The sequence below is a fragment of the Rattus norvegicus genome, chromosome 2, assembly GCF_036323735.1.
Source record: "Rattus norvegicus strain BN/NHsdMcwi chromosome 2, GRCr8, whole genome shotgun sequence".
In the NCBI taxonomy this organism is placed as follows: Eukaryota; Metazoa; Chordata; class Mammalia; order Rodentia; family Muridae; genus Rattus; species Rattus norvegicus.
In genome coordinates this window covers 27,219,621-27,236,706 of record NC_086020.1, presented here as the reverse complement: position 1 = coordinate 27,236,706, position 17,086 = coordinate 27,219,621, and the positions used below count along the sequence as shown (strand labels likewise).

Genomic DNA, 17,086 nt, shown 5'->3' with positions numbered 1-17,086 from the left:
GGCAGGAGCAGTTCAGACCCTGGCCCGTAACAGCCTTAGGGACAATGCAAGGTAGGCATAGCCAGGTGTGTTTCCAGAAACTTCCTCCAGTGCCCAGCAAGGCCCACAGCTCCTTGGTGCCAAGCAGGGCCTTGTCCTATGGTAAGGAAGCAGGGAGGTGACGGTGTCAAAGTGGCCTCTCAGTTGGGGCACTGCTCTTCAGCTGTCAGTGTGAGCTCCCTGCCAGGCAGTGCAGGGACAAGCGAGTTCAAGGTCCACAGGGGCTCCCTGCACTGAGACCTGGGAGGAGGCAGCCTTGGGAAGAAGATGGATGCCTGCCTCTTGCTGGCCTGGTCCCCACCTAGTCCAGGCAAGGCTGAGAAGTTTGGAGGTGGCCATGGGAGGTGGTCTGCAGCCCAGACTTGGGCAGGGCATCTATGCTACACACGCTCCGGCTCCGGTTCCTCTTCCTCTTCCTCCTCTTCTTCCTCCTCCTCCTCAGCACAGGCCTTGTCCAGTGGTGCCTCCCCATCATGGGCCAGCTCCTCCACATGCGCCAGCATGTCCGCCATCAGCGCCTCCTCCAGGCGCTTGCGCACCTGCTGTACCAGCTCCTCCTGCTTCCTGATGTCGTCATCTGAAGCCTGTGCTCTCTAATAGTCACTTTGTATTTCTCCCAAGCCTGCCAGGTCTAAGTGTTCACAGGAATGGAACCATGAAATACGCAGTCTTTTGTGACAACTTCTTTTCCTTAACATAATGTACTGAAGGTTCATTCATGTTGTGGTATGGATCAAAACTTTTCGCTTTTTCTTTGGTGTGTGCGGTTTGTACGAAAACACAAATGTATGTAATATGTGTAAGTACCCCTGTGTGTAGGTATGAGGGCACATGTGTGCATGTGTTTGTGGAAGCCAAAGAACAACATTAGATATTTTGCTTTTTTTTTTTTTTTTTTTTTGGTTCTTTTTTTCGGAGCTGGGGACCGAACCCAGGGCCTTGCGCTTCCTAGGTAAGCGCTCTACCACTGAGCTAAATCCCCAGCCCCTAGATATTTTACTTTGGAGGCCACCATTCACATTGTTTTTTGACACTGAGTCTTGATAGCCTAGAATTCACTGATTTTCCCAGGGTGGCCAGCCAGCAAGCTGCAGAGACTTCCTGTGTGGCACGCACAGCACAGGAAGTTCAGGGGTGCTGTGTCAATGTGCACAGCATGGGGACTGCAGGGGTGCTCACCATGTCAGCCTTGGGATTTGGGTTCCAAGGGTCAAACCTGGGTCCTTGTGCATGTGTGGCAAGGACTTCCAGTTGGGGTTATCTCCCCTGCCTGGTGTACATCATTTCCTGTCACTGTCAAACAGCATTGTGTCGTGTGGCTTTTCTGGCTGTCCATTCTCAAATATGGTACTTTATGAATAATGCTTCTGTGAACTGTGAATCCTTTGTCCAAATTGCACATATGCCTTCATGGTGTGTTATATGTATCTAACATGTATGTATCTAGGAGTAAGTGTACCATGGCACAGAGGAACTGCCAAACTATTCTTTGGAAGTCATAATTATCCACAGTAGAGAAGGGGAGTCTGGTTTTTGTTTTGTTTCTTTTCCCCCATGTATCCTTGGCAACACTTGCTTTCTTACATCTAGAGGAGCAGTGGTGTCAGAGCCTTGGATTTCCCTCATGCCTGATGATGCAAGGCATTGTCTTACACCATGTCCTTATTTATTGCTATTTGTTTCCCTTCCTGGAATACTCATCAAGACCCCAGGCCTGTGCTCCTTTACTTATGGAGCTGTGAGAGTTCTTTATACATTCTAGACACTGGGCATGTATCAGATAAATGGTTTGCAGCATTTGTCTCCGTTCCTCGGCATTTTTTTCCCCTCGATGTCATTTCTAGCGTGCATTTTTAAAACTTTGGTGAAGTCCAGTTTGATTTTGTTTGTTTGCTTGTACTTTGGTTATAGACAAGAAAGCTGCTTGACTTAGACTAATGGACGACACGTCTGCATTCTCTTCTGTTTGTAGTTGTAATGTGTCCATTGAGCTTCCACTCATTCGGAATTAACTGTTGTATACCGTAGAGGTACTCATTTTCTATTTAAAATTACTGTGTTTTGAAAGTATTTAAGAGGGGCTGGAGAGATGGCTCAGCGGTTAAGAGCACTGGCTGCTCTTCCAGAGGTCCTGAGTTCAAATCCCAGCAACCACATGGTGGCTCACAACCATCTGTAATGGGATCTGATGCCCTCTTCTGGTGTGTCTGAAGACAGCTACAGTGTGCTCACATACATAAAATAAATAAACATCTTTAAAAACACACTTAAGAGCTGTATGTGGTGGCTCGTGCCTGTGGCCCCAGGCCTGGGAGGCTGAGGCAGAGTATAACCACTGAGAGTTGCAGGCAGCCTGAGCTCCCTAGTGAGTCTCAGGGTAGCTAGCTTGGGCTACATGGGTAAGTATCTGCTTCCACCAAGGGGGCTGGAGAGATAGCTTGGTGCTCTAAACAGGCACTTGCTGGCTCTTGCCCAGAACCTGGGCTGGATTCCCAGCACCCACATGGTGGCTCACAACTATCAGTAAATCAGTTCTCGGGGTCTGACAGCCTCTTCCGACACATGAGACACACACACACGGCAGGCAAAAACTCATACTTATAAAATAGGATAAACCTAAGTAAATAAACACCTAAAATTCTTCAGAAGGCTTGAGTGCAGCTGCCAGACACGTGGGTGCCGTCTAAACAGTTCCTTGGCCTACTTATTTCCCTAAGAAGTAATTGGTTTGGGTTTTGCTTTATTTTTAGACGTCTTTTCTACTCCCCTGCCTCCTCCCCCCTTTTTTCTTTCCAGGATGGGGTTGTACTATGCTGAGTGGCCTATAGGCTGTAAGTGTTTGTCTGACCTGGGTCTAGAAATATGGTCTGTTTTGGTGGAAATGCATGTATTTTACATACAGTGCTGCAAACTAGGATATCCAGTTTGGAGTGGCAGCTGCTGAGTGTGGTGGTGCCTGCCTTTGATCCCAGCACCCAGGGAGGCAGGTGGATCTCTTAAGTTCCAAGGCCAGCCTGGTCTACAGAGTGAGTTCCAGGACAGCCAGAGCTACATGAGAAAAATTCTGTGTCAAAAACAAAACAAAACAAAAACAAATTTTGGAATAACAACTCCTTAGTCTCAGTGGCATCTGTTACCATTGACCAGTGTATCGTTCAGTCCCTGTGGAGGCTCTGTTGTTTTGGTCACATTGTTAACCATGACTTGTGTGGACTCTGGCAGCTTCTGGCAATGGCCAGTCAAGTATGGGCTCAGATTGTAACCATCTACACTGAGAGCCTTCTGCTTCAGTCTTTAGAGCTATGCAGAGCTGTGGGTCCACACTGTGACCAATGCATTAGAGATAAAAGCCACCACACTGGCTTGTTTCCTCTAGGATGCTGCTCAAGTTGGGCAAGAGGAAAGGCTGGGAAAGCAGGTAGAGGGTGAGTGTCTACGGCCAGCCAGACACCTTGATAGTCACCAGAGAAAAAGACCAGTGAGACAGCGTATCCTTACGTCCACAGCTGGGGTGCTCCATCTATAGTGGTCAGGAAAGAGAAGCAGCACATTTTTCAGGAGCACATGTCTGAGGAGTTTTCTAGACAATGAGGACTCGATTGCTCTGTAGCTGCTACTAATGCAAAGTCAGGTCCATGGGCTTGGTGGTCTCACAATTCCCTTCTCACGTACGGAAGGGACGTCCAGTCAGACAGTTTTGTAAGTTAACCCAGGAATGGCAGAACTTGGAGTAGATCTGTGTCGGGGACCCATTGTAACAGGTGTGTCTACATTGAGCCTACATTAGCTATAGGTAACAGAAGCAGGAGCCCAAATGGGGAAAGTGAGGTAGATGGACTCTCCATCAGAAGCAGTAAGTACTGATTGCTTCACGGTAGTTGGGATTTTAGCCAAACTTTCAGTTTCCATTTGGAACTTGGGACAGGTGTTGTTGTTGTTGTTGGTGTTGTTGTTGTTGTTGTTAATTTGGGCCATTGTTATTAACTGAATTGGAGATATCTTGGCTTTTGCTCACGGTCAGGTTTGGGGTGTGTATCAAAGAACAGTAATAATGGCAGTGTATAAGCCTCCGTCCCTTAGCAGTCATTTACGTCATTTACGTAAATGGTGGACAAAGCTTTGCTCATCCTTGTCACTTTTATCCCTTAAGTACATTTTCAGTTCCAATTATTTAAAAAGGTTCAGATGCCTGAAGTCTCTCCAATTCCTATCAATCAAATCTGTGGGCACGATGTGAACAGGCTGGTACATGGGAAGCTCGTGGGCTCCTTCTGAAGACGAGATCTGGCAGTGGGAGAGGAAGAGTGAGGAGGCTCTTCTTGTTACCAGTGAGATACTGTAGCCTGACTTGGGGTGGGATATCAGGAGGTGTGGTCTGAGAGATGCGTAGTTTCAGGGCCAACAAGGAGGAAGCAGTGTTTGTCTTTCTTAGCTTGTGCCTCTTTGTCAAATTGTTACAAAAATGTTTTAGGGAATACCAACAGGGGAGAATACAGAAGACTAGAGTTGTATGTTTTCTCTTCCTCTTTTACTTTCTAAATTGCAGGGGTGGGAGGGGTGGGAGGCAGGAGGGTATGGGGGAGGGGAGAGTTGGGTGTGAAACTAGCAAGATTAGCAGCAATTGTAGATCCCATGTGCGCGCACGTGGCCAATACTTATGCTTATTAAAGTCTGTCACAGCAGATTTTCTATAAATACACTTATGGAAGTTAACTTTTTACATAGAGTTTTAATGACATGTAAAATGGCAAAAAGATTCTGTTCTGTCTGTTCTGGAATAGAGACACTCCCTCAGGTGATGAGAGTTTATTATTCAGATTCTTAAGAGAGGGAAGGGAGCTCAGCATAGCCCTCTGTAATTGCAAAGTCACAGTTGCCACTGGGGAGCCACTCACTGCTCTTGCAGAGGACATGGTGGGTTTGGTTCCCAACACATAGGGTGGCGCCTAACACTCTGTAACTCCAGTTCCAGGGCATCTGAGGCTCTTCTCAGGCCTCTGCAGGCACCAGGCCACACGTGGTGCACATACATACAGGCCAACACACCTGATGATGACGATGACGATGACGATGATGATGATGATGATGAAGCCTCTGACGGGGGAGGGGCTAATATGCTACCCCAACCCCTCCCTCCTTCATACTCCATGCCCTTCCCTGAAGCAGTGTAAGCCTTGTTCAGTGACCTCATGGTTAGAAAACATAAAAGTAGAGCTGCCTTAATTCAAGCTAAAACCGATGGCTGCCCCCTTCTCCTCCCCTCCCAGTGCTTCGCACTTTCCCTTCCACCCTGAGGCTGAGTTAGTTCTGAGAACTAACCCAGGACAGCGTGAGAGCTGTCATTGCTCTCCAGTTAGAGCTGTGGAAGGCTGTGCATCTTCCTCCTTCTTCACTGATGAGTTATTGACAACTTTATCTGTTCTGCTCCCAGAGGCCCTATCTGCTGCTCTCTGCTCCCTTCCTGGTCACGTTAAGATTTATTATTATTATTATTATTAATTTTTAATTACATGTGTGTGGGTGTGTGGGTGTGTGCACTCGAACGCGTGCGTGCCTGGGTGTGGGCAGGTACCCTGGAGGCTTAGGCTTGGATCCCCTGCAGTGGAGTTGCAAGTGCTTGTGAGCTGCTTAATGTGGATGCTGAGAACTGAACTCAAGTTCTCTGGAAAAGCAGTATGTGCTCTGAACCATGGGGCCATTTTCTACCCCTTCACATCCAGTTGTGAAGATTGTTTGCTTGTGTAGATTTTATATGTATGTGTATGATGGTTCGCATGTCTGCAAGTGCCCCTTGTGCACACTGGTGCCCAGGGAGGCCGGAAGGGAGCATTGGGTCCTCTGGAACTGGCATTAAGATAATTGTGGTTGTGTGCTGTCACGTGGGCACTGTGAATCAAACCTGGGTCTCTGCAGGATCAGCCAGTTCTCTTAGCCGTGGAGCCATCCCTGTAACCCCTGTGATGACTTTATTATGAGAGCATCTCTGCATCTCTCCTTTGCCTAGCATCAGCTTTTGCCATTCTTTATTTCTTGACAATGTCTATGGTTCCTATTTGGTTTCCCTAAGAAATAGGATATAGGGCTGGAGAGGTGGCTCAGTGGTTAAGAGCACTGACTGCTCTTCCAGACGTCCTGAGTTCAAATCCCAGCAACCACATGGTGGCTCTCAGCCATCTGTAACGGGACCCAATGTCCTCTTCTGGTGTGTCTAAGACAGTGACAGTGTACTCATATACATAAAACTTAGAGAGAGAGAGAGAGAGAGAGAGAGAGAGAGAGAGAGAGAGAGAGGATGTAGTTGGATTGATGAGCAGTTATCCAGTCAAGAGAGAGAGAGAGAGAGAGAGAGAGAGAGAGAGAGAGAGAGAGAGGATGTAGTTGGATTGATGAGCAGTTATCCAGTCAAGAGAGAGAGAGAGAGAGAGAGAGAGAGAGAGAGAGAGAGTGAGAGAGAGAGAGTGAGTGAGTTTGCTTGGGCCTCTTAAGCACCCTCACTTACAGTTCTAAAGATTGTTCTCATTTGACCAGGAGACTGCCTCATCTTTCCTCATGTCCTAAGGCAATAGGATCACACACCAAGGTTGACAAAGAATTATTGCTGATAGTTTCCCTCAGAGGTGGTTATGGGTGATTTGACCAAATAAAAGATGGTTACGGAAAGTTCAGGCTGTTTTTAAATGCAGGGTTTCACTGCGTGGCCATGACTGACCTGGGCTAGCTGTGTTGAGCAGGCGGGCCCTGAACTCAGAGACCATCTGGTTGAGGGTGCTGGGATTAAAGGCGTGCTCTACTGTGCCCGCCATCTGTTCTTGATCCAGTTTCTGAGAAGGCTGTATGGGCACTGGGAGTCATGTAAGCAGGTGCCGGCTACACAGCAGGAAGTAAAAGATGGTTACGGAAAGTTCAGGTTCGTCAGCGTCTCCACACTGCACATACCCACAATCAATCCGGAAACTCCGCTCCTGAGGGCAAGAGGCCGCAAACCTAAGTCTGAGGGCAGCTTAGGTTGGATACTTAGTACTTGTCTGAGGAAACAAAATTCCCTAACAAGTATAAAAGCAGCCAAGCAAGTCCTGTGGTAACTGAGTCTCCTCCCACATGCTGCTGCTCTCTCAGGAACACTGCATTCCGGAAGGTTCTAAAGACACTGGGTGAGTGTGAGTGTGCGTGAGGCTGCATTGCTGTCGAAGGAATGGGTGCAGCTTGGTTTCAGTAACTGAAGGTCGACTACCGGGGGGGATGCTTTCGCCTGAGTTCCTTTGGTATACGTTATGCATTTATTTATATGCTTCATTTTCCTTTTTAAGAGTGTAAGGTGAATTTTGGGGTAGTTGAGAAAACTGAGTGTGCATATTTGAAAAATCAGAGTCGGACACCATTGTACTCTGTGGCATCAGAGAAACACTGATGGCAGAAATGCTGAGTAAGAACGCCCAGGCGCAGCACGGTGGCTCGCAGTACTGGCCAGCTGAGTCACATGCAGCTTGGAAGTTGGATAAGGGCTATGCAGACTGTTGGACATGGGTGAATAAAGGAGAGTGTGTGGAAAATGTTGACTCTGAGAAAGAAGAGAAAAATGATATGTATATTTTTAAAGAAAAACTAAGCCCAAACCGAGCATCAGTGAGGTCCTATGTGAGGAGGAAGGGACCCTTAGAGTTCCATGCTCAGAATCCAGAACTCAATGCGCAGACCTTCCTAGCTTTGATTTTGGAGGCATGAAATACTTATCATTATCAAGTAACAAAATCAGTTGAAAAACAAAAAGACAAAGGCAAAATGTGCCTCAGAAAGATGACTATTCTGTTTGGAGCCAGACTCTCACTGCATAGCCCCAGCAGCCTACTACTCACCAACAGGTTAGCCTGGCTCCGCCTCCCAAGGGTTGGAATAGAGGCGTGCGCCACCGAGCTGTGCGCCACCGAGCTGTGCGCCACCGAGCTGTGCGCCACCGAGCTGTGCGCCACTGTGTGCCACCGAGCTGTGTGCCACCGTGCTGTGCCTAGGCATTCTTACCCAGCATTTCTGCCGTGAGTGTTTCTCTGATGCCACAGAGGATAAATGCAGATGTAATTTGGCATCACACTGCAGTGGGTACAATTTCTATTCTCAGTAACCAGGTCTGAGAACCCCTGAATCCTTTTTAGCTTGCTGCGAGTGTCAGACTCATGGAATGTTTCTGGCCAAGAGAGAAGTGGTTATATCAGTATACTTTTAATTAGTCTTCTCTTGTGGATGAGATTAGATAATTTTCATTTCCATTTTGAATGATCTTCATGGTTTCCCTTCTCTAAGGAAGTGTTTTTGGTTACTATTGAATAATTCCTTTTAGTGTGTCTGTTTAGGAGTTACAGAACTTACAGAAGAAAGTATCACCAGGCATGTCTGGTTAAACAGCAAACCCAGGAGACTTGCTCTGTTTAATCTCTTTACTTTTGAAAGGTGTTTCTTACAGAAAGACGGACTCTCTCTCTTTCTTTTTTTTTTTTTTTCCGGAGCTGGGGACTGAACCCAGGGCCTTGCCACTGAGCTAAATCCCCAACCCCATTGAAAGGTGTTTCTTAATACTTACGCTATACCAAATAGCAAACTGCTGGGCTTTTTCACACACACACACACACACACACACACACACACACACACACCCCAGTTTGCTGTGTGCTGGGTTGTTCACACACACACACACACACACACACACACACCTGGGTTGTTCACACACACACACACACACACACACACACACACACACACCCCAGTTTGCTGTGTGCTGGGTTGTTCACACACACACACACACACACACACACACACACACACACACACACACACACACCCCAGTTTGCTGTGTGCTGGGTTGTTCACCTGGCCCCTGCCGCTGCTCCTTCTTGGTTTCCCAAATGTTACTTTGTTGCATCCACATGAATTCTGTTGCTTCTGTCTCCCTTGCCCCTTCCGTGATCTCTTTCCCATCTCCTGGTCCCCTTTCTAGTTTCATTAGCTGTACATAGGAATATCCACAGATGTCTGTATAAGTTTAAATCTTGATTTTGTATATGAGGGAAACACAGGTATTTCTCAGTATCTCACTAATTTTGATTAACATGGTGGTGTCTCTTGGTCCATTTTCTTGTAGATGTGATTTCATTTTTTCTTATGGCTGACTATACTATCGCGCTTTGTCCGTCCTTTCATGCTTCGATGGGTGTGTGGCTGGTTTTGTAGCTCGTCATGGTGAGTGGTACAGCAGTAGAGGGGAACCTGCAGCGCCTCTGTGGCTCATGTCTGGATGCTGACCGTCTGGTAGTTCTGGTTTCTGTTCTTTGGAGGGACCTGCACACGGATTCCTGGAGGTCTGTGCCCATTTGCATTCTTACCAGCAGCAGATGAGGGGTCCCCTTTCCTGTCATCCTTGTTAGCATGTATTCTCACTTGGGTTTTCTAATGGCGGCCCTGGTGACAGGGAGCAAGGAACTCTCCAGTAGTTTCAATTTGCCTTTCCCTGGTGGTGGTGAAGGATGCTGAGGACCGGCTAAGATACTTCATGGCCGTCTGTGCTCCTTCTCTGAAGAACTGTATTCAGTTCACTGAGGTCCCACTTAACTCATTGGATGATTGGGGGTGTTTGATTTTTATTTCAATCCTGTCTGATGTGGGTAACAAAGATTTCCTAGGGGGTAAAACTCTCCTTCATTCTGGTAGTGGCTTCCTTGGTAAAGCCCTTTCATTTTATGCAACCCTTTGTCAACTCTGTGTTAATTGAGTATCTTTTTCAGGGCTACCTTGCCTGCGCCTGCATCTTGAAGTGTTTTGCACGTCTTTCCCTCCAAAGTTTCAGGTCTCATGATAATTTCTTTAATCCATTTTGAACTGAATTCCCTCTGGATGAGAGGTGCTGAGGCCATTCATTTGGTTTCTCAGAGCAGCAGCCCTTGTATTCATCCTGTCTTCTTCCTGTTGAAGCAGTTGTCTTTTCCCAGCGCATGCTTCTGAAAGGCGCCATTCTCAAAACTCAGACGGCCACAGCTGTGCGGGCTTCTTCCCGGGACCTCCATTGCAGCCGTCGGTGTGCATGTCTCTTGTGAACTCCCATAGTTCTGATATTGTCGTATAATTTGATATCTGGAATTGTGATATCTCCTCAGGATTCCTATGCTTGTTGGGGCTTTCTGTGCTTCCTTATGAATTTTTTTTTCTTTTTTCTTTTTTTCGGAGCTGGGGACCGAACCCAGGGCCTTGTGGTTGCTAGGCAAGCGCTCTACCACTGAGCTAAATCCCCAACCCCTTCCTTATGAATTTAAAGATTTTTTTTTTTAGTTCTGTGAGTGTCACTGGAATTTTGGTGGGGATTTTTGCATTGACTATACACATAGTTTTTGATAATATACCTTTAAATTGTTTATTCTGCTGATCCACAAGCATGGAGGTCTGCCCAGTTGTTCAGTCCTTTTCAATCTCCTCTTCATTACGGAGACCTTCCTTACAGTAACTGTGTTCCTGGTCTTAGAACAGCTGTGATTCTTGTATCTGTGGCCTTGCTAGATGTGTTAATCAGGTGCAGCCCTGAGGCCCTTTAAGTAGAACATAGTGTCATCTGTGGGTAGACATACTTTGAGTTCTTATAGTCACCCCGTCTTATTCTTCTAGATAAGACCAAGATAATTGAATCTTGTTTTATAAGTTTTATTATTTATGGGGTATGTGTGCGCCTGGACCATGTCGTGCATGTGGAGGTCAAAGGATAATTTCGGTTCTCTTCATCTACCTTTGTGTGATTTCAGTTGGATGCAGGCTCCCCCGCCGAGCCATCTCACCCACCTGGATCTGTTTTGAAGGGAGTCTGGCCTCCTCTGCATATTTAAGGTTCCTAGTGAGGTTACCATTGGGAGGGGTTCAGACACAGGGTTGCTGGCTTACAGGTCAGACTCATTCCTGTGCCCCTTTGATCATCCCTTCCTCTCAAGAGGTTGCTACATCCTATCCTTTGCCTTCTGGGTACAGCATTTCTGTACACAGTGGTAGCTTGGTTGACACAAGTTGCTTCAAATTGTACTTGTCTTGAAATGGCCTTGCCTCTCCATCAGTTTTTACAAGGTGGCTTTGCTATCTGACGCCATCTTGACTGGTATCTGTTTACTTTTAGAGCAAAGCACAGTCCTGTGGCTATTTGGGTTGCGGATCGAGATCGGATGTGTCTGCCGTTGTCTTTGTCGATGTGTCCATGGCTTCCCCTTAAAGCTTATTTTATTTTAGTTTATTTTCAGATGCTGGGGACTGAACCAGTGGTGTGCATAGTAGGCAAGTGCTCTCCCGCTGAGCTGCCCCCTTACCCGCTTTTCCTTTTTACTGTTGTTTCTTTTTTGCTTTGTAGTTTTAACTTCCGGACTGTGGGATGTCTGTAGGCATTCTTCTCTGGTGGTGTCTGTCTGGACTCTAAACGCTCTCGTGTTTGGGAGCCCATTTCCTCCTCTAAATTTGGTAAAGTTTTGGAATGATTTCTCAGGGTAGGTCACGTATGCCTTTAGACTTTACCTTAGATGTGTCTTTGGGTGTGGTTTCTTGAGTGTTCCCTGAGTTTCTGAGGTTTGTCCAAGTTACATATTTCTTTATTTGTATGTGTCTGAATGTATCATTGCCTTAGGCCTGTCCCCTGGACCAATAATATTTCTTCTTTTGTGTTTGTTTGTTGGTGATGCCTCTGTGACGTTCGTCTGATAGACTCTTATTTCCAGAATTTCTGACTTCTTTTTCAGAATCTGTGTCTTTGCTAAAAATTTCCTCCCTGATTTTGAATTAATGGATCTTTTTATTACCTTACTTCCTTACTCAGACCCTGAGTCATTGACTTTTAAACATAAGACCCTGATCTTAAAAAAAAAGAAAAACATCAAAAACCCAACTGTATTGCATGTCTGTGTATGTGTCTGTGAGGTTAGTGGTATGTGCATGCGTGTGCAGGTGCAGCCCATGGAGGCTGGAGACATCAGGTCCTCCTGGTGCTGGGGTACAGGCAGCTGTGAGTGCCCTGAAGTCCACACTGAGAGCGGAGTTCAGACCCTTTGGAAGGGCAGTGTACACTCTTTACTGTTGAGATCTCTGCAGCCACAGCCGAGTCTCTTTTTCTGGCATTTTATCCATCTCAGTACCTTAGTATTGAACTTACGACGGTGTTGTAGTGGCTTGTTTATGGTTGTTATTATTATTTGGTGTATGTTTATTGGGTTTTGTGTGTTTTGCAGGGTGACTGTGTCTCCATTTTGTTTGTTTTATGAGAGCCTTCCCTGATGGCCGTTGTCCTTGCTTGTGTGTACCCCCTGCTACTGTCTGGAGTGAGACCTACTGTAGTAACAGGAAGGGTTTGGCAGCCGCCCTGGTGAGGAGATACAGTAACTCACAATGACTTCCAACTGTCCCTCCAGCTTCCTTCTCTCTCTCCTTTCCCTCTCTCTTCCTTTCTCTTGGTCCTTCCTTCCTCCTTCCCCTTTCCTGATCTCATTCCCTTTTTGCTTCCTTCTCTTTCTCTTCTTCCCCTCCCTCCCTTCTCTTTTCCTCCCTCCCTCATCTTTTTCCTTTGCTTTACTTCCCCTCCTCTATTCTTCCTTTCTTAGCCTCTCTTTCCTCCCCTTCTTCCCCTGTCTTTCCTCCTTCCTCTCCCTTCCTTCCTCCCTACTTTTGCTTTCCTTCCCCTTCTTTACCTTACAGAGTCTTCCTCTGTGTAACCCAGGTTAGCCCTGAACTTTAGATTTTCCTGTCTCAGCTTTCTGAATTCTGAATTATAGGCAAGTTATACCACACTGGCTGGCCAAAAGACCTAGTTCTTTTTTGGTATTGTTGTTCAGGACAGGATCTCAGTAGGTAGCCTCCACAGGCCTGGAATTCACTATGTTGACCAGGCTGGTCTTGAACGCGAAGAGATCTGCTTGCCTCTGGCTCCTCAGTGCTGGGATCAAAGGCAGGTCCACCCAGTTCTTAATTAAAACAGGCAATCATCGTACGGTGTGTGTGAGAGTTTGTGTAACAGCGTAAGCGGTGCTTGCTGCTGCGACTGACAGAGCTGGGGAGCTCGAAGCCTGCCTTCATCCTGCTGCTGCCCTCCCGCTTTCCTGAGCCGTGCGCGATGCTCAGGAGATGAGCCAGCCGGGTTCGGGCTGAGCAGGTGCCTGTGGGCTTTTCCACCAGCTGTGCGGTGCCTACAGTAGCAGGTCCTTGTCTGCGGCAGAGGCTACGCCAAGGTGAGGTGACTGAGAGGGGGCAAGGCTGGAGAAATAGGTCGGGGCTGGGCTATTTTATCTGAGGAAATTTGAATTTAGTTTTAAAGTTGCTAGGAAGACTTTAAAAAATCTGTAATGTGTGGGGATGGAAAATCAACTTTGCGTCTTCAGAAGCCGTCTGTGAGGAATATGGAATGGCGTTGTACTTGACAGGGCAGTGGGTTCCCATAGGAGATGCTTTACAGGAGAACTTGTTAGGAACACAGATTTCCTTTTACTTTTTAAAATTATATTTTTGTGTGTGCATTGGTGTTTTGCCTGTGTGTATGTCTGTGTGGGGGTATTAGGCCCCTGAAACTGAAGTTACAGGCAGTTTCGAGCTGCCATATGGGTGCTGGGAATCGAAACTGAGTCCTGTAAAAGAGCAGCCTGTTCCTTACCTCTGGGCGCTCACCTTTCATCCCAGCACTCGGGAGGCAGAGGCAAGGGGATCTCTGAGCTTGAGTCTAGCCTGATCTACAAAGTGAGTTCAGGACAGCCAGGGCTACACTGATAAACCTAGTCTCAAAGACAAACAGATAAATCTAAACAACAAAGCAAACAAACAGGTTTTCCAGCCCCACTCCAGGGCTGCCGAGTCAGTGGGTTGGGGTACAGTCGTCTGTTTCCTTTGATTGTTCCGTACACCAAAGGTTGAAAGAAAGTGGGACCAGCTCTCAGATCGTGAACTGCGCTGCACACGAAGTCTGTAGTTGATTTTGTCATGTTCATTATATTTGTGTTTAACACTTAAAATTGAAGGAAATCAAATAGAATTTTGTGATTTAGTAATTTTTATAGGAAAGCTTAATATTCAAAGATCTGAAAGTCTAGGAAAATATACTAATGTATTTGGAAAGGGGGGAGCCTAGGCCAAATAGAAAAGTAAACTACAGACGAGCAGTGATACTGACAGAAAAGTCAGAGGAATGTAATCTCGAATATTCTAGATGCTGGCTGTATATGACATTGATTTCTAATGTATTTAATCTGAAACTGGGAAAACTGTTGGGGGTGGTATTTTAAAGAGAGGACCCTCCCACTGGTAGAGAAAGAGCTATAAGGGGCCAGTGGCTGCTGAGAGGGTGAATCCGGCTCCTTTAGAGGTTATCTGCTTTCAGGTGGTCAGCCTTGGATACACAAACACATGAGCACATGGGCTCAGTAGATTATGTACTGCCAAGGGCCAGCCTGGCATGGAGAGGGCTTCTGACAGAGGGTGTGTCTTGGAGCCGCTAAAAGAGCTCCAGGTCAAGAGTGGATCCAAGTAACCTGTGTTCTGCCCAAGATGGCTCCCTAAATTTCTCTCTCTCTCTCTCTCTCTCTCTCTCTCTCTCTCTCTCTCTCTCCACACACACACACACACACACACACACACACACAGAGAGAGAGAGAGAGAGAGAGAGAGAGAGAGAGAGAGAGAGAGACAGACTGACTCTGTGGTTGAGACAGGTAGCTTTCTGAAAAAGTGCTATAAAAATTCAAGTCAGAAATCCTGTTAGAAAACTTCTAAAAGTAATTCTCACATTTTCCATTCAAAATCAGAAAGCCAGAAAAAAATCCTAAACGTTATGTTCGCTCTCGAGACAGCCTTCCCTGGATATCTGCTAGAAAACATTCTAAAGGGGCTCTGTCAGCTCTCTAAGTAATTCTTGGAATTTCTAACCCAGGTCAGAAATCCTATTTTAAAAAAATTCTACAAGAGCTGCATTCCCTTTCCGAGGACTTTCCACTAAAATAAAAAATTCTGTTAAAAAAATTCTCCAGATCCCTAGACTGTTCGGCTCTCACTAGAAAAAAACTCTGCTAAAAGAACTGCTACCCCTCTCTGCTAGCTCAGCCCATGCAGACGGAAGCCAGGTTATTATTTACATATCAATTCAGTCATTCCAGGGTCCCTCAGGACCATCCCAGACTGCCTTCCTTGACTCTTAAAAAGAAAAAAAGGACAGCAAGTACATTGCAAAAACAATTCAGAGATCTGCTTTCTTTGTAAATTTAGCTGGGTGGGACCCTTGTCCTGAGATTACCTTTCCGACCACACTTGAACCATTAGCTCTGTTCCTGGCTCACCTTAAATTCAGGAATCCAACTGGCTTTGTAAGCATAAATGAAAAACCTCAGCTGGGTGGGATCTTGCCCTGTGAACGCCACTCAACGCCACTCCCCAAATCTCTTTATCTCCTTCCTTAGTAGCTTTCTGACTAGCTGGCTCATAGTACAGCTGCCTCTGTTCCTTTAGATCTGTGGAGTTCCTTATACAATTCATATTGCATCTGTATATTTTACATAGTAGAGAAATCATATATTTTCAGACTCATGTTTTTAGAGTTCTTTTCCACAACCTTAAAGGCTGCCCTAAAGATCCCAGCATTTACCATTTTGCAGACATTAACCATATCTTCACCTCCTGATCTCATGCTGTTTGATTATCATGGAGTCATTAACCTTAACAGAAACATCCCTGCGTGCACACGCATAACAGTAGTAATTTTTTATTGGATATTTTATGTATTTACATTTCAAATATTATTCCCTTCTTCCCTTCCTGTCCCCTCCCCCTGCTTCTATGGATGCTCCCCATCTAACCCACACACTCCCACCTCACTGCCCTGGCATTCCCTTATACTGGGACATCAAGCCTTCATGGGACCAAGAACTTCTCCTCCAATTGATGCCAGACAAGGCCATCCTCTGCTACATATGTGACTGGAGCCATGGGTTGCTCCTTGTATACTCTGGATGGTGGTTTAATCTCTGAGAGCTCTAGGGGGCGTGGGGGATCTGGTTGGTTGACAGTGTTCTTCCTATGGGGTTGCAAACCCCTTTGGCTCCTTCAGCCCTTTCTCTAACTCCTCCATTGGGGTCCCCGTGCTCAGTCCAATGGTTATCTGCAAGCATCCTCATCTGTATCAGCAAGGCTCTGGCAGAGCTGCTCAGGAGACACCCATATCAGGCTCCTGTCAGCAAGCACTTCTTGGCATCAGCAATAGTGACTGGGTTTGGTGGCTGCATATGGGATGGATCCCCAGGTGGGGCAGTCTCTGGATGGCCTTTCCTTCAGTCTCTGCTCTACTCTTTGTCCCTACATTTCCTTTAGACAGGAACAATTCTGGGTTAAAAATTTGAGAAGGGTGGTTGACCCTATCCCCCAACAGGGAGCCTTACCTAACCTCTGGATCTGGTCTCGACAGGCTCTCCCTCTCCTTTGTTGGACATTTCAGCTAATGTCATCCCTGTTGGGTCCTGGGAGCCTCTTGCTTTCCCGGCATCTGGGACTTGTTTGTGGCTACCCCCAGTTCTCCATCCCCTATTGCCACACACCTCCGTTCAATTTCCTGACCCTCTGTATATCATCCTGTCACCTCTAATACCTGATCCTGCCCCGCAAGAGATCACATAATTGGATGTAGAACATAGTATTTAGAGGAAGGGGGAGGGAGTGATGTAGGTAATCATGTGTGGAATTCTCAAAATAATAAAACATCACAAAAATAAAAAGAAGACTATGAAGCCAGATATGGTCAGTTATGAATCTAATGGCTAGCATTCAGGAGGCTGAGGCAGTAGGACCACCAAGGGTTCAAAGCCAGCCTGGGCTATAGAGTAAGACCCTGTGACATAACCCTGTGTATAAACTTTATGATGATCTTACAAATGGTGGGTTTAACCAAAGCATCGTAGGCAGTCAGCACCACATAACAAGTAAGTGGGTCTACCTAAGTCTTTATAGACTAGCAGCTGACTTGCGCTAACACGTTTTATTTGTGTTTTATTTGTTTTTCTTTGAGGCGTGAGGGTTT

At 46.3% G+C, this 17,086-nt stretch overlaps 1 protein-coding gene across 3 annotated transcripts in view; it reads left to right on the top strand.

The window, feature by feature from the left end:
- Scamp1 (secretory carrier membrane protein 1) overlaps nucleotides 1–17,086 on the top strand; it is an 82,775-nt gene that overhangs the window by 14,931 nt on the left and 50,758 nt on the right. The gene's annotated exons all lie outside the window — the stretch shown is intronic.